The sequence below is a fragment of the Crassostrea angulata genome, chromosome 4 (genome assembly GCF_025612915.1).
Source record: "Crassostrea angulata isolate pt1a10 chromosome 4, ASM2561291v2, whole genome shotgun sequence".
Classification (NCBI taxonomy): domain Eukaryota; kingdom Metazoa; phylum Mollusca; class Bivalvia; order Ostreida; family Ostreidae; genus Magallana; species Magallana angulata.
The window spans coordinates 5,676,494-5,689,495 of record NC_069114.1 but is presented as its reverse complement, the minus strand read 5'-3'; the positions used below and the strand labels follow the sequence as shown (position 1 = coordinate 5,689,495).

Sequence of the window (13,002 nt, the reverse complement as noted above, 5' to 3'; positions counted from 1 at the left end):
AAAAATATTTGTTCACTTAACAGTTGCTGACAAGTTTCTTTACAATAAGCTGATTAACGTTATTCAATGAGCAATGCACAATCTGTGACTTTAATCTACATGTACTTGCGCCCATTCCAGGCTTTAGAGAACTTTTTCTTACTTTTTTTCAATTAACATTATTTAAACATGTATGTAAACTTGCCCCGTATGTTCTCAAGTAACTTAGTATGTAATTTTGTACTTTATTATAAGTTTTCTTTCTCCGACATTGGTTTCCACATGTTAGCATTAAATTCTCGACATGCATTTGATAAATAGGCAGTCTATATAAATGCACCAATGAGAATTATTGTTGCAAATGGCAATTGAAATGCCCACCGATAAGAAAGTGTCACTACTCAAAGCAATGCAACATCGGCGGTAGCATTTATGAACATGCTAGATTTGCGATAAGGTCAGTAAGGTCGAATCATGAGTTTAAAGGGGCATGGTCAAAAATTATTTTTTCGATTTTAATGTTTATAATGCTTCAGTAAGGCATTTTTGATATGCAACCAAAATTTGAGTGTCATTTGTTGAGTTATAAGCGAGTTACAGTGCTGACAATTCCTCGCTATGTAAACAAAACTTTTGTTTACATTTTGAATGTTGAAGTGAAAATTCCAGTTTTAGACCTCAAATGAACGTGTTAATCGTTTGAAACTGTTTATTTATGCTTAAAATGAATAAGCATATAGACAAATCATCTTAAAAAAGATTTTAACTGGTATATTGAACTTATGTAAACAAAAACAGAGCACGAGCCTTGTTTACATGACGAAGAATTGTAAGCCCTGTATCTTGCTTAAAACTCATCGACGGGCACCCAAATTTCATTTGATCATCAGAAATGCATTCATAAAGCATTGTAAATAATAAAAAAAATAAAAATAAAATTTGACCAAAATCGTGACCTTGCCCCTTTAAGGATAACTACAGTTTTAGCTCTTCTGAGCTGAAAACTCGTGTGCTATTCTGATCACTTTTTGTCTGGCATCTGTCTGTCCATCTGTTTGTAAACTTTTTTAAGTTTTCGACTTCTTCTCTAGAAACACTTGTCCTATTTCAACCAAACTTGCCACAAAGCATTTTTATGATTAAGATGTGTTAAAATGGTCACGCCTTTCTTCAAAGGGAGATGATTAAAAATTATTGATAATTTTCTTTAAAAAATTCTTATTCTCAAAAACCAATCAGCCTGAAAAGCTGGAACAAACTTGTGTCGAAACATCCTTAGGTAGTGTAGATTCAAGATTGTTTTAAATCATGATCTTTGGGGGTAGGTTGGGGTCACGATGGGGGGGGGGGGGTCGAAATTTTACATGGAAATTATAGAGAAACATATTAATATTTTACATAGAAATATATAGAGAAACATATTTTTATTTTTTATTTATTTTATACCCCGCTTCGAAGGAGAAGGTGGTATACTGTTGTACCCTTGTGTGTCTGTCTGTCCGTCAGTCCTTCTTTCTGTCTGTTCGTCCGTAACAAAAATTGCTGTTGCATTTTTATCAGCAACTATTTGTCGCAGATGCTTGAAATTTTAAGACAGTATTTCTCTATGCATGCCATATCATAGGATATATTTTTTACCAATTGGACATCAACTTCCTGTTAAATGACGACTTTGTTTATTTTTAGCCAAAATTTTCAAACAAATTTCCGTCGAAGTTTTCTCAGCAACTATTTATTGCAGGTGCTTGAAATTTTAACACACTATTAGTTTAGGCATGCCATATTGTGAGATATATTTTTGTCCCAATCAGATGCCAACTTTTTGTTAAAGCTGCTTGGTCCGATTTTTTTTGTAATTACAGTATCTTTTCATACAAATCATTTATCTTAGAAAGTTATGGACTTTCTCCTATTTACACCAGCAGAATCAGTCTCCTTTCCAAGTTAGAAATATTGAAAGTAAATAAAAATAATTTCTCTTTGGGCAAACGAAAAAACAAACATAAATGCATGACGGGAATGTTTAGAAAAGGAAACCGCTTGGTTTCGTCCCCCGGATGATTGGGGTTATTCAACCCGCATGCTATGCATCGATTGTAAAGAAAGCAAACTTTAGAAATATTAGGGAACAAAACGTACACATGTTTATTTGTAATTTGTCTGATCATTTCGACCTTTATTTAAGCGGTGTCAAATTCGTAATACAACCATACCCGTCTCGTCGTCAGGGGTGAAATTTAACATGAGGCGAAATAATGCGGTACCTTTTAATGTCGTTTGTTTTGTTAGCAAATTTTGTACGTATCTTTCTTCATTGAAATTTGGCATAATTGACTACTTCAGTGTCTATTATTATACATATACTAAGCATAGCCATCGTTTAAAAGCGTGCATTAAATTTTATATAAAATCGGACCAAGCAGCTTTAAATGTCAACTTTGCTTATTTTGCATATTCACATCAGAGCAGGGGTATCACTAGTGAGCATTGGCCAACAGATATCTTGTTAAAAATCCTCTTCCCAAAACCGCAAATTGGTGAGAGTGTAGATTCAAGTTTGTAAAAGTCATGATCTTTGTGTGGGTCGGGGGGCACTTTTGAGGGTCAAAATTTTCATAAAGGAAACATTTTTCAATTATTCATAAAAGCCAGATGTTAAAATTTATGGTATTACATGTACTTATATTCAAGAATTTTGACAAATTGTTCATTCCTAATTTTCTACTGGTTATTGTTTATAGATTCCCTGACCCTCCCCCGGGAACAATTCTAAAGCAACACAAGGGTATAAAAGTTAGATGTTGGTTCATATTTATATTCAATTGTTTAATATCTTCTTGAGAGCTGCCATGTTCAATACGTGATATGACTATAAAATCATCCTTTTACAAAAGAGGCTTAAAGTCTTTGATATGAATATATGGAGAAAATTTTTAAAATCTTTTTACACAAGATCCATTCTGGTACTTTGTCGAGTTACTTTGTATATGACTTCATTAAGCTGATTTCTTTTAAAGTGAGCAATGTGACCCATGGGCCTCTTGTAAAAGTAAAAAGAAAAGTTTATGAGAAAAATTAACTTGCAATTTTTTGGTTAATATTTATATTATTTAATGTTCAAAATAAGGTGGTTTTTTCATGACTATATTTATATTACAAAGAAGGAGGAAACATTAAACCAGAATAATGATGGTGATGGTGTTGATGAAACTGTTGATGAGGAAACCCAGTACAATCAGAAAGGCATGTATTATAAATCTAGTATGCAAAATTTAATACCAAAACATGGTTTAAAATATGTTGTAAACAGGTGATGTCAGTTTTTAACCTCTTCTTGAAAATTAAATGGCATATTCTTTTCAAATTTGGCATGATGCATCTTTATGGCTCAAGGAGTCCCTAGGGTCGGGACAAAAATTGCTAAGATTGACAATTTTTCAAAAATCTTCTATTCTCCTCCTGCACATCTGGAAGAAAAACCGAATTCATATTTATGTAGACCAGGAATCCCATCTATCAAAATTGTAAATTTCATGATGATAGGGTTTCTTTCTGCATGGAGGGCCAAAATTGTCGTATAGTGTTAATGTATAGTTAATGTTTAAAAAATCTTCTTCTTTACTTGGACTGAAACTAGATTGAAACTGACTGCAAATATAAAGAAAGTAAAGCCCTCTTCCAAAATTCTAAACTTCATGACCCCCAGGGTTGTAAAACCCCGCAGCAGGATAGGACTATCATAGTCATGTATCTATAGTATAAGAATGTTCAAGGATAAATTTCAGGTGTTAGAGGGGTCACAATCTGGACCTTGAAACACAGCTTGTGAACAGAACTCCTCTGAAGGAAACAGATTTTTAAATTTCCGAAAATATCTGTTACAGTATTTAACCCCACATAACAAGTTGAGGAACATTTTGTATTTTATCTGTCTGTCTGTCAGTCAGTAAAACCAGTGGAATTTGTTTACTAAGGTTTGAGATATTTAAATTTTTTATTTGTCTTGCATAATTTTTTTTATAACGAGTTATGTGAAAAAGTCAAGTTTCTATGCGTTTTGTCGCATCATTTAACATATTTTGTGTTTGTATAAATTTATCTTGTGTATAATTTCAGTGAACTGACTGACACGTAATAAGAATAATCCAAAAATACCTAAATGTACCGTAATTCAAGATAGCATATCTCAAAAGGTTTATCATTGACCTCGTATAATTTCAATACATGTACCAGTCTGATTCAAGCTACCCCCTTCTCCTTACACTCATCAGAGTCTGACATGTATAAATAGGAGGGTATCTTCACGACCTCTACTTCTGACCACCCGGGAAGGGTTTTAGAAAATCTATTGGAATTCTTCAAACGGAGATTGAATGTTATGTTACCTCCAGTATTGAATAGTAACACCTCTCATAACTTTGATAAAAGCATGTCTTCGTGTTTTTCTCAAACTCCATAAAATTGATGTATTTAATTAAAACAGATCATTGATTCTGTTAACAAACATATGTAAATTAAAAGGATGCATTACAGTCTGAATATTTATTTTTGATGCATTAGCTAAATGACAAGGTCTAGGCTAATAAAGGGTATTTGCGAGTGGTAAAATGCAAATATAAGTAATCAACAACGTTATGTAGTGAACATGGCGTTATGAATAGCAATTGCTCTGTTGGCATATTCCATGATGCGCGCATATATATATATATATATATATATATATATATATATATATACACACACGCACACATACACACACACACACACACAGATGCTTTTACAAGATAAAAAAGTGTTGTTTATATGTAGGCATAAATGTACCAAGCAAGGAGAGTGTGAAGAATGAAGGTGCAAGAAAGAAAGAGAGGGAAAGGTAATTGATTTTTATGTTCCTTCCTCTACAATTTATATATATTTCTGCATCTACTCAAAATAGTAAAAGCTGAACGTATATGGTATTGCTTGTTTAAATTTCATTCCATTTTGGCCATTGTTTCAGTATTAGCCAAACTTAACATTTAATCACTTTGTTTGCTTTTCCCGTTGGATAGTTATTGGAAATTGTTTGCATCGGTTTTTGGCAGAAAACTTAAGTGAGCTTTTCTGATAAACTAATGTCTGTTATCCATCTGTCTGTAACTTATAACTTCTTCACAAGAACAGCTTTCTCAATCCTTGGTCGAAGGTTCAAGTATGTTAAAATGAATTATCGCACCTAGTGAGGTAATTAACAAATACAGTCAAACTTGTGTTAAGCATTCACCTGTGGGAAGCACCTTAAGTGACCTCTTAACAGAGATGACTCTGATTAGAGACTAATGAATTTGCCAACATCAAATACATTATTTAAACAATTATTGGATTTTTTATATACTTGCTATTTAGCTAATGTATTAAAATAGTAGATAAAGTAATTGATTTGGATTATTTTTGGCTTTTATACCCCAAGCAAACGAAGTTTATTGCCATTTGGGTTAATCTTCACGAAAATGAACTCCATGTACAGGGCGACTTTGACTTTTCAAACTTTTCGTGGGTTTATAGGAATCACCTTGTTCTGTTTGTCCGTCTGTCTGTGCAAAATTTGTGTTTGGCCCATATCTTGCTTATGGAGAAACATTGGAAGTTCCTACTTCACACGAAAAATTTTTAAGATCTGAGGGTGTGTCATATAGATAACCCAAGGCTATTCAGGCAAGGTCAAGGTTACTGGCAGAAAAGTGCAAAATTTGTGTCCGGTGCATATCTTTGTAATGAATAAACATCCGGTGCATATCTTTTTAATGATAAAACATTGAAGTTCCTAGTTCACGTAGAGATTGTTTATGACTTGATGGTGTGTCGTGACCTTGATCCAATGTCATTTGGGCAAGATCAAGGTTACTGACAAGTGAAGTGAGAATTTTTTGTCTGCTTTACATTTTTTTATGTAGAAACATTAGAAGTTCTTATTTCACACAAAGATTGCTTATAACCTGAAGGTGTCATGACCTTGACCCAAGGTCATTTGGGCAAGTTCAATGTCATTGTTTATAAATATGCTTCTTTTCTGTCTGTGTCATGTCTTGTATTAATGGAAATAATTAGAAGGTAAAATTTTACACAAAGCTTACTCATGTTATGTCACATAAAATTAATTATTAGATTATCATCCTCGTTCCTCTGAATTTGACCTGCCCTGATGCATTTTATCTTCTCTTTTGTATGTGGAAAAAATTATTGAAAAAATCGGGCTCGGTATACCAAAAATTCGAAATGTATAGTGGCTACTTGACATGAGGATTAGGTTGCACTACAGTATTAAATTTTACTATGTATTCTTACCAAAATTGCACAACTTTACATGCAGATTAAAAATTCAAAACGAACTTCTGGAAAAATCCTCTTGACATCGTTTTAAACAACGCCTCATTTATAATTTTCTAGCAAAATACACACGTGCATCTAGCAAGGCGTGATACTTTGTTTACCTCGAAGTTACACATGTGCTTGAAAATCAAGCCCGGACCTTTTCACCCCTCTCCGGAAACAACACGCATCAAATATTCAAATGACCTCCCATTATTACAAAACGGGGATAGTTAGACCTCTTACACATTGTTTTTCATGTCATTAAAACAATCAGCACCTGTCTTGAGCGGAAACGCCTCAAATTCAAAGAAAAACTCGGGAATTATTTTGCCTCAGTCATGTTTTGACGTGAAACTTCAGTGAAATACAGTTATGACACCTTACCGTTTGATTCCAGTCATGTTTGTTATCATAAGGATGCAAATGTCTTCATGCAGAGCAGCTGTTATCGATAGAACATGGACTGTTAAATAGATAGCATTAATCATTTTCTTTTATAGAAAATATTTGAGTTATAATGTTTTTCTTAGCGGGGGTATCATTTATGAGCTTGCTAGATTTTTTAGTATTTATTATATTTAGAAATATTAAGTACAAGTACTTAACAATGCATTGTGCATGCAATTGTTTATATTTTTAGAAATTTGGAAAAAGTCAATACGTTGTTAAAGGGGCATGGTCACGATTTTGGTCAAATTTTATTTTTATGTTTTTATTATTTACAATGCGTTAGAAATGATATCTAATAATCAAATTAAATTTGAGAGTCATTCGTAGAGTAATTAGCAAGATACAGGGCTCACAAGTCTTTAACATGTAAACAAAGCTCGTGCCCTGTTTTTGTTTGCATAGGTTCAATATACCAGTAAAAAATCTTTTTCCAGCTTCTTTGTCTATCTTTTTATTTATTTTAAGCATTGATAAACAGTTCCTTACGTTTAAAACATTCGTGTTAGGTTTTAGACTGATATATTTACTTCAACGTTCAAAATGTAAACAAATGCTTTGTTTACATAGCGAAGAATTTCAAGCTCTGTAACTTGCTTATAACTCAACAAATGACACTCAAATTTTGGTTGCCTATTAAGAATGCCTTTCTGATGCATTGTAAATATATCCAAATCGGAAAAATAATTGTTGACCAAAATCGGGACCATACCCTTTTAAACCTTGACGCTGACATTTTTCACAATAATAACACTAACTATTGTCATGAGTACCATCTATTTAGAAAATAAACACTGTTAATATAGTTCAAAAATTTATTTTTAACCTACCGTATATATATATATGTTCTTGATAACCATATGATTACCATATGTTTATAAATATATGTTAGACATATGTTGAACATATGTTAATTCCATTTTTGTGTTTACTCATTTTCTTTATCCTTTGGGATTGTTTACACAACATGTATCACATATGTCTTATGCATATTTGAAAATATGCCTTTAAATATTTTTTTTATTTTTTAATTCATTGTTGGTACAAATTCTCTTTCTGAATTACCCTCTTCAACTGATTATCCTGTTTTTTCAACACCGAGTCTTTTAAAAATTGCAGTAATTTTGCAGCTCCAGCTATCTGATGAAAAAAAACAGAGATAAAAATACATATCATTTTTATTGTTGCAAATATCATATAGACAAGTTTGTTATTCTCCTGTGAATGGTTCTCACTCACTGCAGCTTTAATAGTTCCTGAAAAAGAAACAGAGCATGTAACACTTTTTAAGATGGTTTATAAGTTTGTTCCATTATTAAAATAAAAGTTTGAAGAGTATCAAGATCAAGTTGCAAATACAACATGAGTTAAGTTTTTTCATTCTATTCCTTAAGTAAATTTTGTTGAATACTTACATCATTGTAAGTTCTGGAGAGAGAGAGAGAGAGAGAGAGAGAGAGAGAGGAGAGAGAAATTAATAATTATATACCTGCATTAATCCCACTTTTTGTCCAACTTCTTTTTCGATGTGCTGTTTATCATTTCACAAGTCAAGTCTAAACTTCTGTCTAAAATATTAATACTAATGCAAGTAACCACCATCAGACCTTTTAAAATTTTGCAAATTAAGAAGTGGAAAACCATTGATTTACGAGGGTTGTCCAAAAATAGCGTAGACAAGTGGCGTTATTCAGTTAATCGAAGACAAAGGAAGATGAAATTTGTGCCACAAAGGGTTTAAGAAATTAGCATTCAAATAATGTTGTAAAATCAAATATTGTTTGAGATTAAATTAGTGAAATGAAAGCATGTTAGATCAGAAATTCGACATGCGGCGCAATGTCAAAAACAAAAAGTTAAAATCAACATAATGAAATGAAAATTGCGAGGAAAAGTACTTTTTGAATGAAAAAATTCAAATAACACATACATTGATATTTGATAACTATTCTATTATTTACTCAAAAAATGTTTTGACTATAACAAAACTTTTAAATATTTTATAGCGCGTTTTGTGACAAGTTGAAAAGTTAACTCGGAATAAAATGACGATGTCAGCGTTTAAGGCGGCGCAGCAGTAATTGATACAAATTTGTAAAGACCATGAAATAAATCCTAAGCGGCTTTGGAAGTAAATGAAATTAACAAAATCGATGAGAAATGCGTTTTGTGAATAATTAGTTAAACAACATTGAACATATTTGAAAAAGTATGATGACAATAAGTGGAAAAAAGAAACCCCGAACGATTTCAATGGACGTCAAAATGTTGAACGACACATTTCGGCAAGACAGACGTTAGACAACAAGTAATACAGGGCAAGTTTGGAGACGACAGATCGTTTGTACTTAGAAAATATTTTTAAAAAAAAACAAAAACTAGAAATTTATGTTGAATGTGCACTCAGGGTACATGTTCAAAGATAATATTTTTTCTAAGACATTTTCGGAAATAAATCGTAAATGTTATAGGATTTGGAGGTTTTAGCAACAACGTAAAACTGGAATTTTTCGACGTCGCACATTGCGCCGCCTGACAAAACTTGTTACTAATTATTCATTTTCTCGAGAAATAAATAAAGTGCAGATTTGAACTTTTCAGCATTGTTTACCAAAGGGTCATGGAAGAAAACATAGAAGTCTAATGAAATTGCAGTGAACAGATTATAAATTATGTGTCCTGTCTACATTATTTTATGACAACCCTCGTATTTGTGTTATTTTTACAAAGTGAGATTTTAAAATCTTACAAAAAATCATTAGAATTAAGAAAATTTTATAATTAGCATCAATCATACAGTCAGAGCCATGTTTAAATTTAATTACCATAACTTGTATAGCAAATGTAGTGCAGATATCTTTGAGCTCAGGACGAATATCTGGATCCTGGATCTTTCATCACTTCATCGTCTTCAGACTGCATCCAAGAAATCTTACAAACCTCTGCACTACTACATCCATTTGCTACAATTTATAATACTCTGTCAAACAGTGTTACTCATTATTTGATATTCATTGAACCTAATTAACTTTACTACAATAATATTACAAGTTTAAAAAATATACATCATGCTGCAGTTTTGAAGAAATGTAAGAAATTTTAATAATTATGTACTTACTTCTTCATAATCTCTGACACTGTGTTATTTGATGCCATCTGTGATGTGTCAACTAGTCACTGCATTCCTAAAATAAAAACACTTTTTTCAATTAGCATGTAATATAAATTACACTATCAATATTGATAAAGATTTTTTAAAAAGAAAAATGAATTGAATTGATATAAATATTTAAATGAAAAGATATAAATCATTGTACAATTTGTGTTGACACAAAATAATTCAGTAGGAATTTTCTTGTGGGATTGTAAAGACTTTTTCCAATAATAACTGATTTAAAACGGCAATATAAGACATACTCGTTGCTTTGCAATGAGCTTTGCTCTAGTTTTGGGGGCTACTTTCACTTTCCAAGTTTTTAAATGCGTCTGATCTTAATATATTTTTCAAATCTACATTTTTATGCTTGTTTACCATTAAACTTGTAAGGTCTAAATAAACTATAGACAGTAAGCTGTTGAGTTGTAGCTTTGTGTGAAGACATTTACAGACCTAACCTTTTCTGAGATATTCTACATTCTGTCATTCGTAAACATGGTAATTACTGTTTGATTTATTCACTGTAATTTTAAAACAATTTCAACAGCCTTAGAGGTTCAATTGTAGAGCTGGTTTTTAAAACGTTTAACAACAATGATGACCGTCGCGTCGGTTGTTGACATTACATTATTTTATACAGTATGGTTTTTCAATCCGAATTTTCTAGAAGAACACAACTACAGCCCGTAGTTTGAATTATTACCAATATATAATTTTAAATATGTAAATGAACACGCATTCTTACCTTATAAGTACAAGTTAAAATCCATCCTGCAGATTCATCTTCTGCCTCCGTGACGTAAAATATGACGAATGTTTATGAACACTAAATTTAAAACCGATTAAGGCTTAAATCCGGATTTGTTAACGAAACACTTCATATGAAAAAAATGCATGGCTAAAGTTGATTATATAATTTGTTTATACACGTATTCATTACTACATTTGTAAAAATTTAAGCCAACAAACATGTTTAATCAACATAACGCAAATTGAAAACATATGCTGATCATATGTTTTAAACAAACATATGTTCAAAATATGTTAAATATATGTTGAACATATGATAACCACAAATATATGTTCAACATATGCTTTGAGTCTGTAATATGTTTAACGTATTTTTCAAACATATGTTAACAACATATTTCAAACATAGGTTCAACATACTGTGAAAATTCATATGTTTAACGTATGTTCAACATATGTTACTCGAAACATATGTTGAACATATGTTGCAATTTTACCTGTGTATGCCAGCTTGTTTGACACTTAGTGTTGCCCTCTGAATTGACAGTCACATGATATGTGTTGACAATTCACCCGAATGAAGGTCATTAACAAATTTTCAATATCGCAAGGTCACACCCCTTTTTGAAACAAACACTTATATGACAATTAAATTCTACGTATTAAGTAAATTCTAAAAAGTTAAGTGCTGCTGCTTTGTATAGAGGGTATATTGCTTTGCTGCTGTCCTTCTGTCTCTATGTAGGTCGGTCCACTAACAGTTTCCGTTCATTTTCTTCGCAGATTTATATAAACAATAAAATGCTTTCTTTGGTGATTCATGCGTGATATGAAAGTTGCGACATAGCAGTACAAATACATTGCAAGCACCATTTGTATCTTTATGTCAAGGTCGCAACACCCTACTTTTGGTATTTCATAATTAGTTTTTAGAATCTGCGGGCGAAGACATGTGTCTATTCTCTGTCCATCCATCTGCGCATCACAGATAACTTGTCCGGAACATATCTCCTCTTTCTTTGACCCAATCTGACACAAAGTGATTGCCTTTAATCAAAGGGTGTAAAGAGACTTTAAATGAAGTTGCTAGATCAAGGGTCAAAGTAATATCAGACCACGGTAAACTGTTTTAATTCAGAGCATATATGCTATCATCTAGGTCTGGTCTGGCTATGTTATCTTTGATAGGTTGAAGCTTAGGTATGAAGATGCATCTTAGAACTTGGGAAAAGATGTCTCAGTTTTACAATATACTAGAAAAGTTTCATATTAAAAAACCTTTTGAAAGGGATTCATGAAATGTTGTTTAGCATAGCAATGCTAACTTAGAAATTTTGCCCATGTACTCCATGTTTAGTTTAAATTAAAAAAAATTACATTCAAAGAAACACGGGATAAGGAGATAATATTAATATTTGCTTTAATATTTTAAATAAATCGGATTTCTGATTGGCCCAAAGAAAAAAAGAAAGTATAGCTCTTTAAATACTTAGTTTTGTAATATGTGGTCTTGATAATTTTCACGCATTTATAAATTTAAATTTTTTTTTACAACTTAACCTTTTTTCTGTTTCATTAGGAATCAAGAGGAAAACTCTACCATAAAGATAGCTTCAGAAAAATGCTCTTTGATATTAAGAATTAGTAGTGTGCAGTTACTTGAGAGAGGTGAGGATTTCATAAGACAGAGACTCCAAAAAGATGTATCGGAATTGAAGGTGCCTGTAAAAATAATTTTTCCATTCCTGAAGGAAGGAGATGCTCTTTTAAAATTTCAAACCCAAGATGGTAAATTTATTGTTATTTTTGATTACCTTATATGAGATATGATTTTAGTTATTCATTGATCTGCATATCTTCAATTATGAAAATAGCTTAAGAACTAATATTGAACACATACCAGTTTCTTAGAATTTAAATGATAGAAATGGTTTCAACTCAACATTTTATCTAACTTTCAAATTTAGGGTTGAAGCTTACTTTTTAGTCATTATGGTAATGATTCAATGTATGTTATTTTTTTTTTAGTTCATCTGAACCAATGGTTCAAGTGAATTTTTCTGATCACATGTTGTCCATCGTCCGTTTGTCTGTCTGTTTGTCTGTAAACCTTTTTTGACATCTTCTTTGGAACCCCTGGGCAAAATTGATAAAACTTGGTACAAGTCATTGTTAAATGTGATACTTAATTGTTAAAATAAAGGGAAACCCTGTTAAAAGAGATATTATTGTGAACCACTAAAAATTGGCTGTGCGTCTTAAAAAATCATCTATGAGTTACACCTAATTGGGATTGAAGTTTAGTAATTTCAACAATT

General features: G+C 31.8%; 1 long non-coding RNA gene across 1 annotated transcript; it reads right to left on the bottom strand.

Annotated features, from left to right (window-relative positions):
• Positions 1 to 7,794: 7,794 nt before the first annotated feature.
• On the bottom strand, positions 7,795 to 10,740 carry LOC128180161 (uncharacterized). The gene is made up of 5 exons (XR_008243195.1): positions 10,680 to 10,740; positions 9,896 to 9,962; positions 9,603 to 9,740; positions 8,267 to 8,345; positions 7,795 to 8,033 (listed from the first exon to the last, which is right to left on the bottom strand). It is a non-coding gene; the product is annotated as an uncharacterized LOC128180161 (long non-coding RNA).
• Between the last annotated feature and the right edge of the window lie 2,262 nt (positions 10,741 to 13,002).